This window comes from Asterias amurensis, chromosome 10 (genome assembly GCF_032118995.1).
Source record: "Asterias amurensis chromosome 10, ASM3211899v1".
In the NCBI taxonomy this organism is placed as follows: Eukaryota; Metazoa; Echinodermata; class Asteroidea; order Forcipulatida; family Asteriidae; genus Asterias; species Asterias amurensis.
The window spans coordinates 9887934-9903284 of NC_092657.1; the positions used below are offsets into that span (position 1 = coordinate 9887934).

Consider the following 15351-nt stretch of genomic DNA (forward strand, 5'->3'; position numbering starts at 1 on the left):
TTCCACACTTTCGTAAGGAAGTCCATTACATATGGTCGAAGGAAAAAACAAGCTCCCGAATTCATGAAGTATATGTGGAATCTGTTTCCAATCACTGCTTGAAGTGGATTTTTTTTAATCCCATTCATTTGAAGATGAGTCTTAATTTCTGCGGGTAAACCTGCTCCATCTTTGAAACAAAGGCGACCAAGGGACTGAACAAGAGCAAAAGCAGCACTGCAGCCACGAGTCTTGAAACTCATTGTTATTGTATTTGTCTCCCAAGACTTGACTGTTTTATCTGCAGTTTTTGCGAACGTGTCCAGCGGGTGCATTCCACAAAAGAAGGTATTCATTTCTTGGTTGGTGGGATCTTGTTGAGTTCGTTGTTCTAACTTTCTATTTGCCGACTTATTGACCACATGTCGATCTGTCATTGTATTTGCAATGTTTCCCAATATTTTGTGTTTTATTTGTAGGTGTTTGCAGGATGACTCTACATTGTCCAATGTATTATTGATAACTTCTACATAAGCATCTGCATCCCCACATGACATTTCCTTGATACCAACAGTGAAGCAATTGGACTTTGTAGCAATCTGAACCTCTCCAAAATGATGTCGCTTTTTTGTTGTTCCGTCGTATTTGATTGTAGTATCTCTGGCATATAAAAGTTCTTCCCCCAAATGAAACTTAGAAAGTTCTCTCATTTCGGGGATCATTCTGGTGCAAGTGCTGGCGTCAGGAAGCGGCCCAAGGGTTTGGTCTGTAAATTTCTCAACACAGTATCTTATCACTGGTGAAATGTTTGAAGTTGCAACTTGGCGACATGCACAAAAATAAACACATTCTCGTACAGATGAACTATATTTGCATCCATTTTTCATTGTTGGAATTGTTTGATGCATTTGTAGTCAGCCAGTTTCTCTGCCAGAAGATCATTTTGAAGTTTTAGATATGTGTTCTCACGCTGTTCATTTGCAAGTTTTTCTTCGATATTTTTGTCATTGGGCGATGATGGTTGACTAGTCATCTTGTTGGCCTTTTTTCTTTGGTTGTAGAGTAGATTACTCTTTTGTTTTCTTACTTTTCTCAGGCCACTTTGAAGGCGGTTTATCTTTACCTGTAGATGTTTTGTCTTCATTGATGATTGATGTTTTATCAGGGTTTTTACTTTCCCTTTCAGTTGTACTATCTGTTTGTTCCTACGAGCGATTGTTTGTCTCTGTTTTCTACAAGAGACTTTCAGTTTTGAAATTGTCACATGTTTTTCCATTTTTCTTTAGATTCTTGACTTTATTTCTGACACGGTGTAATGCAGAAATCAGGCTGGCTTGTGCTGGAGCTGTCCACTGGTTATTGTCTTTGTAAATTTGTGAAAGCCAAGTGTGTATATCATTTTGTGTGTAGCCTCTGCTCTTAAGGTTTAAAATTTTTATGACTACACCATTAGAAAGTGGAACATCAAGAATGCAGGGTTGGTCACTTGTTAGTTTTTGAAAGGAAAGTCCCAATTGGAGACAAAATGGCCCAATTTCATCCATTGTGAGACGGTTTTACCAATTGTTGAAACATGATGATTTCCAGTAAGCAAAGCAAGTTTAGTGTAAAGGTGGAAGAGTGCAGCTCAGGAGTTTCTGAAAATAACGATTTGAATTTTTATTTTATTTAATAGAATCACTTAATTATACGTTGGTAAAGGGTAAGGGGGGTGGGGGCTTAATCGTAAAGCAAACATTGCAGAGCCTTCTTTCCATTATAAAAAAAGAAAAATTGGCCAGGGGTTCCCCTACAGGCGGTTGGCCCTTTTCACAGAAAGTGTAAAATATTTATGAACTAATTTAAAATTCTAAATGATTTAGAATCCCAATCAATTCATAAGTATTTTATACAAACTTTTATACAAACAAAAATTATATTATAATATATTATTAGGCAAGGCCAAACTGGAAATATGTTATTGTTTTCTATTTCTATTTATTGTTTTATTATTAGGAAGTCTAATCAACATTAATTTTGTTTTCAAGGGTAACTGACTGACTGACTAATACTAAAAGGGGGCCTACAGTAAATGTAACTTTGACTAACACATTATTTCATTCTGCGTTTACATGTTTATGGAAAAAAACATTAGGTAGGCCCATCCTCCATAATGCCATTTGTCCCCCATTTTATTACTCATTTAACCGATTTAATTTCTCCTTTTTAAAGTTTTTATTTAACAATGAAAAATCCAGCTCAAACATTTTAATTAACTTATTATTCTGAGGTAATTAGCAGATTACTCACCTTTTTTGTTTGGGGAAGTACATTATATCCCGAAGACACGAACGTTTTATGAGCCTTGACACGACGGGAATACACACTCGACATATGCACAGCATCGCGTGATCGCCGCGAAACGTCACGAAAACCCTGACAACAAAGTTGCCACATTATGGTCAAAAGTGCTTCGCGCGTAAAAAAACAGAAGCATCAAATATCTCTTTATTCACTAAGACTACTGAAACCACTGAAACAATTTCTTATACAGTATTTGTCAGTGACTCGAGATACAAGTAACATAAATACATATAAGGTCATTTTAACAAAATAAGTACGTACTGCAAACTTCGTTGGAAAATGTACCACCATTACAACGAGTAGAGCTTCTATTTTTAGATCCTTCACGATCCAGAAGCTTTAGGCATGCGCAACACAACACAATGACTGTTTTATGAGGGGTATGAACGAGCTTCTTTTTGAAACATTTACCGCTCGTCTTTTTTGACTTGCATAAAAATAGCGCCCTCTAGCGGCGACGCGCGCGCCTAACATAAACACTTCAGATAAACGTCGAAAACAAATTCCTCTCCAATTATACAGATATACACAAACGTGAATACAAATATTTACAATCGTGTCTTTATTAAAATTTAGGTTACAAATCTGGGCCAGAAAATTTTAGAGACTTATAGGCGTTTGTTTTGGGAAACTTTGTACGCCAGCTTCTGAAATGAACGTACGGGCTGTGTGGTCTTTGTGCGTTAATCAATACGAGTGACGTCACAGGAAGCCCGCGGAAATGAAAAAAAAGTTTTCCGTGTACAAACGAATAGGCATTATTTGAGGTGCTTCACAGTAGCCATCTATGCATGTTTTATACACGTTGAATAATGAGCAGCTATGATTTCCATTTAAATATTCTTCGTAAATTGTGCCGTTGTTGTGGAAAAAGGCTAACACACAAAGCCCAGGATACAAGGAAACTAGTAGAGGCTTCAAGCTGTAGAAAAAAAATTCTATGTTTTTTGGAGTAAACACTTGGGAGGACAGTAGTGATACGCACCCAAGGTATATTTGTTTAAACTGTTAGAGAAAAGTAAGACATTTACAGGCAGGGACTAGGGACTACAAAACTCCAGATACACCAGCTGTTGACTGGACAACACATACAAGAAATAAACGGTGTAAAATCTGCATTTGTACCACACTAATTCTAACACTGGACCGCAACCTAAAAGTAGGACTGCTACCAAGCCGATATCTGCCCAAGACGTACTGCTCGAAAGTTCTCCAAATTTAGAAGTATTTGGAAGGAAAGCTGACGAACATTCTGTCTTTATTTGCTCAATTTGTCAGTGTATTATTTCAAAACCCTCAGTGCAAACACCCTGTGAGCATTATTTTTGTGCAGTTTGTTTGTCCTCATATTTCAAATTTAATCGATCAACTCTACTCAAATGTCCATCTTGCATGTCACAAATTCAGTTCACTGATATTCGAGAAAGTCCACAAATTTTGAACGTACAGCTTCAAAACTTGGATGTAGCTTGTGTTCTCTGTGGGGTCATTGGTCGACTGCAAAGCCTAGCAGCCCATTCGTGTAATGCATCACCGAAGTTGAATGACCCACAAAGTAAACACCGCTGATGCACTGTCGTAGAGAGTGTCGCCCCAACTAGTCCCGAGGATAGTCTCGCTGAAGCTGCTGCTATCCTCCGCAAGAGTGCCCTGTCGCATCCCCATGGGCAGCCAATTCCCCTGGCAGTTGAGAAGGCAGCTGATCGCTGGACCTGGATCAAGTTAAACCAGAGAGGAAAGGTTGCCACGTTAGAAACAGGAGGCAGGGTAAGTATTTACATTAACAACTCCTCAGCATTTTATAAATTGGTGTCACTGTCAAGGAATTGTTTTAATGTCAATGAAACAACGCTACGATAGACAATGAAAACTAATATTTATTCCTTTTTACACAGCCTGCTCAAATACGCCAGGTTTCTAGCACGAAACAAGATGAGACGAACAGTTCATGTGAAAAGGAAACTTCCCCAATGCCACCCAACAAGGCCCTAGCTATGATGCGAGATGCTCATTTGGCATGGGACCAAGTGCGGAAAATACGACGGTATGTACATATCAGAGTTAACTTTGAAAACAAATGGCAATATTTAATATATCATAAAAAGTTGTTCAGTACATGTATTTCATCATGTCATATGTTATATTACCCCTTTTTCAGCTACATGCCGACTCCAACAATTTCGTCCGAAAGAGCCATGCGACGTAGCCAGAAAGAACTTCTGAAGAATTATGTTGAGGGTGAAATGGTTGCTCTGCAAATTTCGAGCTCTAAAGCAGATGCATTTGCTGGTTATATACTTCAAGATGCACCCTTTGTGAGATTAAATGATGTTTGCACCATGATCTTCGACTACCTTGACCGACTGGACCTGGAAGTATTATTTAAATAAATAAAAACATCATTATTAAAAAAGATGCTATTACAAGACATACATGTATTACCAAATAACCGTTAGTATCGTCTATAATTACTGACTTTTTCTTCAATTTAAACAGGACAAACTCACTCACGTGGCGTAACGGCGTAATCCCGGAAAATGAAATATGGGTGAAGTTCGGCGGGGACAAGGGTGGATCATCGTTCAAAATGGCCTTCCAAATCATCAATGTAGTTCATCCCAACAGCTTAAAGAACACATTCACTTGTGCATGCTTTTGTGGAGATGACAGCTACTACAACCTGATGAAAACTCTTCCTCGTGTAATCAACCAAATCAGTGATCTTGCCAAGCTAGAATGGAGGTAGAATAATTTGATAATAATAATTATAAAAACAGGATTCATTCAACCAGAGTGACCTTTATAATTAGTATTTTTAATAAAACTTTGTTGATTTATCCATTTCCAGAGGGCGTAAATTTCGTCTTTTCAGCTTTGGCGATTATGCGTTCCTCACAAAGCTGTATGGAGTATGCAGCTCTAATGGTATGTATACTGTGCCCATGACATGTAAACGCTATAGCACAAAGATTTAATTTTCAACCATGCAGAATATCATACAATTCCATTCATCCATTCATTCCATTCTTTTCTTTTTAATTATATTTTTTATCTTCAGGCCGATATTGCTGCATTTACTGCAGAATAAGCAAGAGTAATATGCAGCGACCACTATGCGAGCGCGACCGTCATTAGAAGGTCACTGCAGTCGATCAAGGAGCAGCATCAGCTCTTTGTTGAAGATGGGCAGAGGAGAAGCAGGGCCAAGGATGTGTCCTTGAGCATCGTAAGCTCATCAAAATGTGCTTAAGAAACATTTTTTTTTAATTACTTGCAAAAAACACCTACTCTTTTTCCAAACTTGATATAGGTGATCGTCCCTACACACCACATATCCCTTGGAGTGTTTAAAAGGTTGTATGACCTCTTCGAGCAGGCGTGCCATGATCTAGATGTAGCCATCCTGAAAGAGAGAGCCATTGCCAGAGATATTGATGACGACTTTGAGGACGATTCAACGATCGACTTTGACAAGAAAGTTGACAACGAGCTGTGCAGGAAGAGGACAATCAAAAGAGATCTTCAAGAAAAGCGAGATCGACTTGAAGACCTCGAAGAGGACATTCCCCTTCCCCTTCTTGACAACCATCATAGAGTCAACGTATTGAGGGCAGACATTGCTGAAATGGTTTGTAAATCTATATTTCTCTGTCATTGTGATTTAACTTGTGAGCCAATGAATAAATAATTATATTTATTTTTTTAGGAACACAACCAGGGGACGACTGAACTGGAGTTTGGTACAGGGCCAATTGCCAGTAGTTTGGACGGTGTATTGAAAAAACATAAAGTGAACAGACAGGCTTACCATGGGAAGTCTTTCGTGGGAAACCACGTTAACAAGTATTGTCAGGTATTACCATAACCCTCTCAGTGAAATAATTGCAAAAATAATTTTAATCAAATTTGATTAAACTTCCGTTTTTAAGCAATTTTAATGAACTTGGTACCTTTTAGCTTTAACCTTATGTACTGCTATCATGTCCTTCACAGATACCCGTTATAGATGCCCTCACGCCTCAACCTCGACTGATGACCGACCAACCCCCACTTGATGAATGGACTCTTGAAGCATCTGCCACAATAAGAAGGAATTCGGCAGAAATAGGTCTCAAATTCCATGAAGCGTTTTCTTATTTCGCAGATGTGCACAAAGCCATAAACCACTGCAACCCTATCACGCAATCAGACATGGAGCGAACAGGTAAGAATCAACAGGCTTATAAATTTCAATAGCACTTCAATAATTAAAAATAAAACAAAAAACACATAAATATAAAGAGCACTTAGCATTATTTTACAAATGCACACAATTTTCATATTTTTTATTAGACGTGTGCATTAAACAATTCTTACGTGTGTATCGTCGATGCTTCCCTGATGCCAGCATTACACCCAAGCTGCATATGCTAGAGGAGCATACCATGGAGCAGCTGCGGCGATTCAAGGTTGGTCTGGGGCTCCTGAATGAGCAAGGCGGTGAGCTTTTGCACACCGAGTTCAACAGAGCTGGCCAGCAGTGCACGGCTCCAGAAGCTAATGAGTATCATGCGACGACATCTGACGACCACCTTTCCAGAAGTGCATGCAGAAATGCAGAAATAGAAATATATAAATTAGTATGCTCGAAGCAAATGATTAATTGAAAGTGAATGTGACATAAATAACACTAACAAGGCAAAACACTGTATGCCCCTTCGCATAAAAATGAAAACATAAGATAATTTGTTGTACATACCTATAAATAAATACCAACGTTGTTTTTAAATGATCTAAAAAATGATTTATGTTCTGCAAATAAAATCTGTTGTCTTTTTTCGGAGGCCCTTTTTTCTTAATTAAAATAAAATTTGACCGCCTTCACCAATGCAATGTGTCCTTTTCTTTATTACCTCTATCAATTGGAATGTCTAGGCCCCTACCCTACCCTACTTTATTATTTTATAACATTATTTAAATTAAGAAAACTCTATAATTATAGTACAGTAGGCCTATTCAATTCATTAATTTTAAATTAAATCCAAACTGTATTTATATCGATGTTGGTTGAAGGTGAATATAATGTAGGCAAGATCATAAGAAAGATCAGAGCAGAGAGGGACACAGACTCTGAAAATATAAACATGCCAGTATTGTGAATGTCTGGGCTCATGAAGCATGCATAAACCCATGCATTAAAAACCCACCCCATGTATTAACTACACGTACATTGCACATGTACATACACGAAAAGCTACGTACAGCGTGTACCGCATCACTGTGTACACACACAAAACGTGCGTTTTGTACGTGTTGCTATTATGTGATTCACGAAACTAACAATATGACCATTTTCAATCATCCGTAATCATCGGTATTTATATTGGCCCTTTCTTACCTTTGGGATATAATGACTCTTGAAAACGTTACCCAACCATTTGTTTCATAGAATTGTCGAACAATGTTGAAAAACGGCATTAAATTAGCGGAAAATTGTGAGTTTCAGCTTTTACGTACAACGCGGTCACATGTACCTGAATGCCCATCCAGTTCTATAAGTAAACAAAGGTCACCGTCTTTAAAAACTGTTTATTCATGTTTATAATTGAATATTCATTAGATTGTCCTCAGAAATTATGCAAATTTTATTAACTGTCCAATCAAAAACCCACAAACAAAAAGGGGTCAAACGCTCATTCATGAATAGCCGCAAAGCCATCATGACGTCACGAATAAGGTTTTAGGCGTTGGCCCAATCTGACCAACAGAGGGCGTCTTTTTTTAGACGTGAAACAGCCGTGAGTATGCAATGTATATAAAAAATTGTATGTAGACAAAACTCTGGAGTTTAATCACTCTCAATTGTATATGGAAACATGCTAATGAATGAATCAGAGAAATTTCCTTTTTTCTTAATGAAAATACACTTATTTGTTTTCGCAGTAGCTTTAAACGCTCCAAGAACTTCACTCACTCATTAAACCTGAATGTGAGGGGCTGAAGCCCCAGTTTGTCTGCCAGTTATCCTGTTTCTATGGTCATACAATACTACAGGGTTATACATAATAAAACAAGTGCCCTCCATTATACAAATTCTAGTAATTATACTGTAACATTCGTGCCAATCAGCTAGTAGTGGGCGCTAGAACGGCTCCGCGGTGGAGCTAGCTGCAGGGTGGCCTCCTGCTGGAAGATTTGGAAACCTGCTCGCGTGGAGATGTTTCCCTAGCTAGATCTGTGAATTTAGAAAAAGATTGGACGTCTGGAATCAAACAGTCAGGCATTCAAGCAGAAATACTGGTTGTTAGTGTGTTTCATTGCTCCGTATTGATGTGGTTATCGATACAGGATTTTTGTGCTACATTGGTGGTGGCGGCGGGACAACAAGATCGAAGGAAATCAGGGTGGAGCAAAGGAGCCTGCTTCACACTGCAAAACCCAATGGGCTGGAGCAGATGGATCGACTCCATCATGTACAAAGCAATAGGGTAGAGCAAAGGATCCTGCTCCAAACTGCACAACCCAATCGGGTGGAGCCAATGGATGGACTCCAACGTGTACAAATCAATAGGGTGGAGCAAAGGAGCCTGCTCCGCACTGCATAAACCTATGGAGTGGAGCAGATGGATCGACTCCACCCTGTACAACACAATGGCGGTGAGTTCCGTGCAGAGCTCCGCAGTGTACAGAGCAATGGGGTGGAGCAGGACTGCACAACCCAAGGGGGTGGAGGAAATGGATCTACTCCACCGTGTACAAAGCAATGGGGTGGAGCAGCGTGCTCCGCACTGAACAACCCAATGGAGTGGAGCAGATGGATCGACTCCATCATGTACAAAGCATTGGGGTGGAGCAAAGGAGCCTGCTCCGCACTGCACAGCCCAATGGAGTGGAGCAGATGGATCGACTCCACCCTGTACAAAGCAATGGGGAGGAGCAAAGGAGCCTGCTCCACACTGCACAACCCAATGGGGTGGAGCAGAATGGCGGTGAGCTCCGTGCGGAGCTCCGCAGTGTACAAAGCAATAGGGTGAAGCAAAGGAGCCTGCTCCGCACTGCGTTACCGGACCAACTTTACTTCTAAAATGTTGACTTCTCTTGTTAGCGAGATAGCTATGTTAAAGAGGGGCTCTGATGTCAAATTCAGTTTGTGATCCACGCATTTTTCACTAGATAGTCCCTATGGAAGTGTAAAAAGAAAAAAAAATTGTGTGGATATTCACTAAAATGGCACTGTATTTTTACTTTTGAAATCTAAAGACAATTTGAACTGTGTTGAAAGTTAACTTTAAAAACGTCTGTTTTCAAAGGGTCGGTATACATTTGGCAATCAAATTACCTGGTAAGAAACATTTTGAGAAACAGTTCACTTTGAAGTAATGTGGTTTTGGAAACAGTTTGAAACTGATGAGTGTTTCTGCAAGAAACGTTTCTCATATTGGGTATTCAAATTGCAGATTATTCTTCCCACATGAAATTTCACAGGTAAGTTTTATGGTACGATGTATTTACAACTAGATTTGAAGAAGCAGTGGTTTCAGTTACAAACCGTTCACTGACACATTTATATGAATAGAAACAGGTCACCAACAGCTATGTCTGCAAAAGTTCAGCCACTGTTTCGAAGCATTCTTCGTTGCTGTCAAATATGCAATTAAATTCACTGTCCTTATTCTCAACAGGTACCATGCCAGCAATACTGCTTACACATCATGTCTTTCCCATCAACTGACCAGTTTTGGTTTAATTTAAATCCTATAATTGATGAGTTGTCTTTGATAATGTTGATTATTGTTGTATCTGGGATTGGCACTTGTATGAGTTCTATTAAGTAAGCCTTTATTTCTTCCATCGTTGATTTAGAGTATATTATCTTGCTTGGCAACAAGTATGTCCGAGCGAAGTCTGATCTGGGCTTTCGGTACTTCTAATTTTTATTTTTTTTTTAATTCCTTTTTTGTTAACTTCATCTGCTGACTCCCAAACACCGTAACACATTATAACTTCAAAAAATTATTTTCTTTCTCATCCCTTTTGTGCTGTTCCTTATACAAGATTTGTTGTCGAGATGCATTTCATCTTTCTCTGGTAGCAGCATGAAGGTGATCTTCGCATTTCTTATCTTTCACTATATCCTTAGCTGCTTCCTTGGTTGCGTTATTTATAATTTAAGCTCTTTCCTCTGGGGTTTTTGAAGCAAGGAAGTCATCACACTTATTTGCGCTAAACAGCGCTTTGCTAACAGTCTTTGACAGCTTGGCTGACTGAGCTTGGTTTTCTTTGGCATCGAATTTTGAACAAATCCTCTCCCCCTGATATATTGTTACTTCAACAAGATTGAGCTTGTTGTATGAGGTCATCGGATGGGGAATGAAATTTGCCTCCGGGTAAGTAATCTTCTAATTGGCGCCTCATTACTTCCTCAGCTTCATGTAGCAAACCATCAACAACTGATGCCGTGTTGTCATCCTCAACCGGTGATTCGATCAGTTTCTCATATTTCCTGTCTTTCTATTGAACTAGATCCGAAAGCTGTCTCATCGAACACACAAACCAAATCTTTCCACAGATGCCATCAAGGCGATCCACCACGCTTGTTAACACATTGCAAGTGTCAAGAATGTTAATATGTTCTCCTTGCCGGCGCATCCATGGTCCAGTGATTTATGTGTCAACAAGACTAAGAGCTCGTAGGATTGGCATCACATCACCGCCTGCTAAGGCGTTTTTAACAGCGAGATGTAATCCATTTCTCGGTGCCATATTCTTGGAGAAGAATTCTTGTATATGTTCCTGGTAAGTATACACTAAGCCTGCGTTTACAAAGAAAATGTTAAATCTGTTGCCCAACCACCGCGGATAAAGTGGTGTGTTCTCTCCTCCTCGAAACCTCCTCATGGTAGGTTCTTTGGCAGGCCGCAGCCATTTTCGTGAAATGACTTGTCCACAGCGCGTAGCACTGCTTGAGTTCTGCCTTCTCCTCCATTTTGAAATTGCATTTTTTCTTTAGTGATTTCAAGTGTGAGTTCGTGTGCTTTGACAAATTTCTCAGATGATTTGTTGGATTGTGTCCAGTGGGTGCATTTGGCATCTAAATGAATTAACTTCAGTGCCTATTAATTCTCCAATTTGTTTGTCCACTGAGTTGTAAACTATGCACCTGTCTGTCATTTTGTTCTTGACACGTTATTATGTTTGTTGGGATGTAGCAAACCATCAACAACTGATGCCGTGTTGTCATCCTCAACCGTTGATTAGATAAGTTTCTCATATTTCCTGTCTTTCTATGGACTGGATCCGAAAACTGTCTCATTGAACCCCCACAAACCAAATCTTTCCCAGGGATGCCATCAAGGCGATCCAACATGCATGGTAACTTTTATTTATTTAATTAGTGCAGTTCTGTTTACTTTTTTCTCAACGTAGACTATTTAGAGATTAGTAAGAAATAACAAGACAGATTAGAAAGATTTTTAAAAAGGGAAGAAAAAAATAAACTTACAGGTAACTCATGATGATTCGACGGAGCAGATTTGGGGGAATCAGCAACGGGTTGTGGCTCTGCATTTCAAAATTAATGACGGCGATCAAACATGATGCAACTTGTCTAAGAAATCTGAAGAGAAATTGGTGAAAGTTGACGGAAGTTGAAGATGTGTCAAACAGCAGCTGTAATAAGGGGAAAAAATGATTTATTAGTACCAGTGCTTGTATATAATAAAATGATCAAGTATTTTGAGCAAAGACCTAGTAAAAACCGTTTGACAGACAATATGAAAATATTAAAGGCCATGACATAATGAGTCTTGGACCAGGGGCCTAGACCCAAGGGCAAGGTTTATGGGTTTAAAAAAATTGGGCGTGGGTCTCCTCCCTTTCAAGCTTTTAATATAATTAATAATGTTTAAATATATAAATATAAAAATATAAAAAACACAAGAAAACTTAACATTCTGAAAAAAAAAAGAATTATTGTCAAACCGTTAACATAACTTCTCTGACGCTCACCCCTATTTTACTAATTGGTATGCCCCTAAATGTACATCTTCCGGCATGCATACGGGCGAATCCATCTTAAATAGGTTATACCATTGGTTTCTCATTTAAATGATGAGTCATAATAATGGTCTAAATTGCTAAATATTCTGACGCTCACCCCTATTTTACTAATTGGTATGCCCCTAAATGTACTTCTTCCGGCATGCATACGGGCGAATCCATCTTAAATAGGTTATACCATTGGTTTCTCATTTAAATGATGAGTCATAATAATGGTCTAAATTGCTAAATATTCTTTTATTTTCTACGTAAAATTCTGTTTTTTGACATGTCTAGATATAAATTAAGAAATAATTATTCATTTTCTACTTGACTTAATAATAACATTTGTTCTAAAAACGATCGTTATATTTTGATTTGGTACAATTTGAAAAAGTACCATTTTCAAGCCAGAAATTATCAATTTTTTGCCGGTCGGAACTCAAAAGGCAGTGTTGCGGTTCATTCTAAAAATATTCGCTAGCTCCCACAGCCCCAAGGAGGTTAGTTTAAAGTATTTTATAGTACGGGGTTTCCCTTTGTTTTACTTTCAGGCATCGTCGAGGTACCCCTCTATGTCTAAAAAAACGATCAAAGTTTGAGCTGAAAAAGCGATCAACTTATCTTGAAAAACGGCGAAAATTCTTGATGATTGCAAGCGAATGTGATCGGGATTTCTGTATCATAGGATGCGGTGACTCATGTAGAAATAAAAAAGTTTCGTTTTGTACACTCTTTGGGGTTTATTTTGCATTTTAACTCTGAATTTTTACGATTTAGCATCTATCTACTGTTAAATGTTTATACAGTTTTTAAAGACTTATTGCAAATCGAGATAGATTTTTAATATATTGGCCAGGAGTATTGGAACTAAAGTTCTCAGGGCTAAAGCTTTTTGGCAACCTTTTTAATTCTTGGGAGTGGAATGTCCCTATATTTTTTTGTTACTGTTTGCATGTTGTGTATAAAAACATGTTTAGAGAAAAAATACTAAAACTCTGCTTTGTAAATATTTACTTTTAGATTGGGCTCGGTGTGATTACAGATAATGAAAACACTAAAGAGGGAATCGCAAAAATAATGGACCACATAAATGCCTGTGTCCCAAACTCAGACTCGGATGAGCCAATCAAGATCATCAGCGGTGGAGATCAGCTGACTTGTGAAAGGCAAGAGGACATACAGGTAGGTGAGAAGGCAATTAATAAAAACTAATTTTGAAGTATAGCTTACCATCTTTTTGTTAACTTGAATATTGTAGACAGATAATCCTCAAATTTCACAAACATGCTTTTCCTTCATATAAGCAAAAGTCATAACGAATCTGCACCCGTTGTAAATCAAAGTCATAAAAAAGCACACGATAACATTGCCCTTAGCCTTTAACACCCCATTATGTTGAAATTTTATTTGTTCAATACAGGAAGACAGGCGCGGCTCGTCCTCAAGAGCTCGTTGGGTAGGACTAATTGCAACATTTGAGGACTTCCATGCTTTGGGCAACTTCTATCAGGTATTGCATCTTGCTTATAAGGTTTCACCAGTCAAAAAGGTAATTGTAGTTTTAAAATTAATTGAAATTCACTTTGGAGCAAACAGGAGTTTGGCATTGATTTGCGGTCTCGGGAGAGGCTGTAGAGTTCGATGGGTGATGTGCCCCCCACTGAGATGCTTGAATTTAAAGCCTATTTCAAGCTTCACGTATGATGCACTATTTTTTGGCAGTTATGGATTTTGTATGTAAAAATAGCTTCAATTATTGATCAATAATAGCTTCGTACACAAATTTCTGCTTAAAATGCTCAGACGGTTGTTCATCCCAATCATAATGTAATGTACTTTTTAATGATACGTTCTTAATATTCTTTGTATGGACAGGCTATGTGGAAGTGCTAATACTCCACAGATCCAAGGGGATCCAGAGATGTGGGGACTCTCTTTGCAGCACGCCATTTCCTCAAAGCTCACAATGTTACGAGTGATCCTATGTAAGACTTCAATGCTAGTGATGAGCTTATTGACAGGTAAGTAATATGTGGCCTCAGTGGTGGATCGTACAAAGTTGAAGCACTGTGAAATACCGCACGTACGTCCGTGCGCTTCACTGAGATCTGGCGCATGTGCAGTGTTGTGTTTAAATCCCAACCGATTGTTCACGTAAACATTGTCTGTCCTCGGTTAGTTCGCTTTTCATCCAATTACATCGTCTTCACCCGATGACGAACCTAATGAATATTCATATCAATCAAAAGCTTTAGGATAAGACTTTATAACCAGCCGTTACTTACTTCGGAAATGTATTGACTTGTTTTTAATAACTTGCTCTTAAAATAGCGTCAATTTGGGTCACATTTTGAATTTTTGGGAACAGATTTTCGAATTTGGAGTCTTATATGAAAAAAAATAGTTTTCCATAGGTATTGGGGAGATATATGCTTTTTAAAGACTTTGTTCAAACACTTCCACATCTTAAAAATGGGGCAACATTTTTTACCTAGCCGACAGCAAATGTTAAAAAACTTACTTAAAACTACGCAATCAACATTACAATCACCTCATTTCTCCATAATTGAGAATGTTCCTGTTTACCAGGGGTAGCTACTTGATGTCACCGTATTAAACAGCCTTGAATTAAGGCTAGTTGAGACCCCATACATGCTCTACACACACGCAGCCCGCGCTCGCTAACTCTCGTGTACTTCTGGGTTGGGTTGTAATTGTTTTTTTTACGAGGGAATTGCATTCCGGGTCGGCCAAGGCATGGTGTGATTTTCCATGACTAGAGGCCGATGAGTAGTCGTGAAGAGGGTGGTTAGAATGAATCTCTTTGAAACAGAAAGGTAATTTATTGTTAATATTATAACAATTAATAGTCTACGTTTGGCCAACAATAAATAAAGCACACAACACACAAACTCACATATTGATTTCTAAATCGTAAGAGTAGACTACAGGACGACGGGATTATTATTATCGTCTCCTTCACAAAGCTGCATCATGACATGATGGCGG

At 38.6% G+C, this 15351-nt stretch overlaps 1 long non-coding RNA gene and 1 pseudogene across 1 annotated transcript; one reads left to right on the forward strand and one right to left on the reverse strand.

Annotated features, from left to right (window-relative positions):
• Positions 1 to 3897: 3897 nt before the first annotated feature.
• On the reverse strand, positions 3898 to 5042 carry LOC139943097 (uncharacterized). Its single transcript, XR_011786747.1, has 3 exons — positions 4834 to 5042; positions 4470 to 4691; positions 3898 to 4034 (listed from the first exon to the last, which is right to left on the reverse strand). It is a non-coding gene; the product is annotated as an uncharacterized lncRNA (long non-coding RNA).
• A 379-nt stretch (positions 5043 to 5421) lies between these two features.
• Positions 5422 to 14945, forward strand: LOC139942636 (uncharacterized; annotated as a pseudogene).
• The last annotated feature ends 406 nt before the right edge of the window (positions 14946 to 15351 follow it).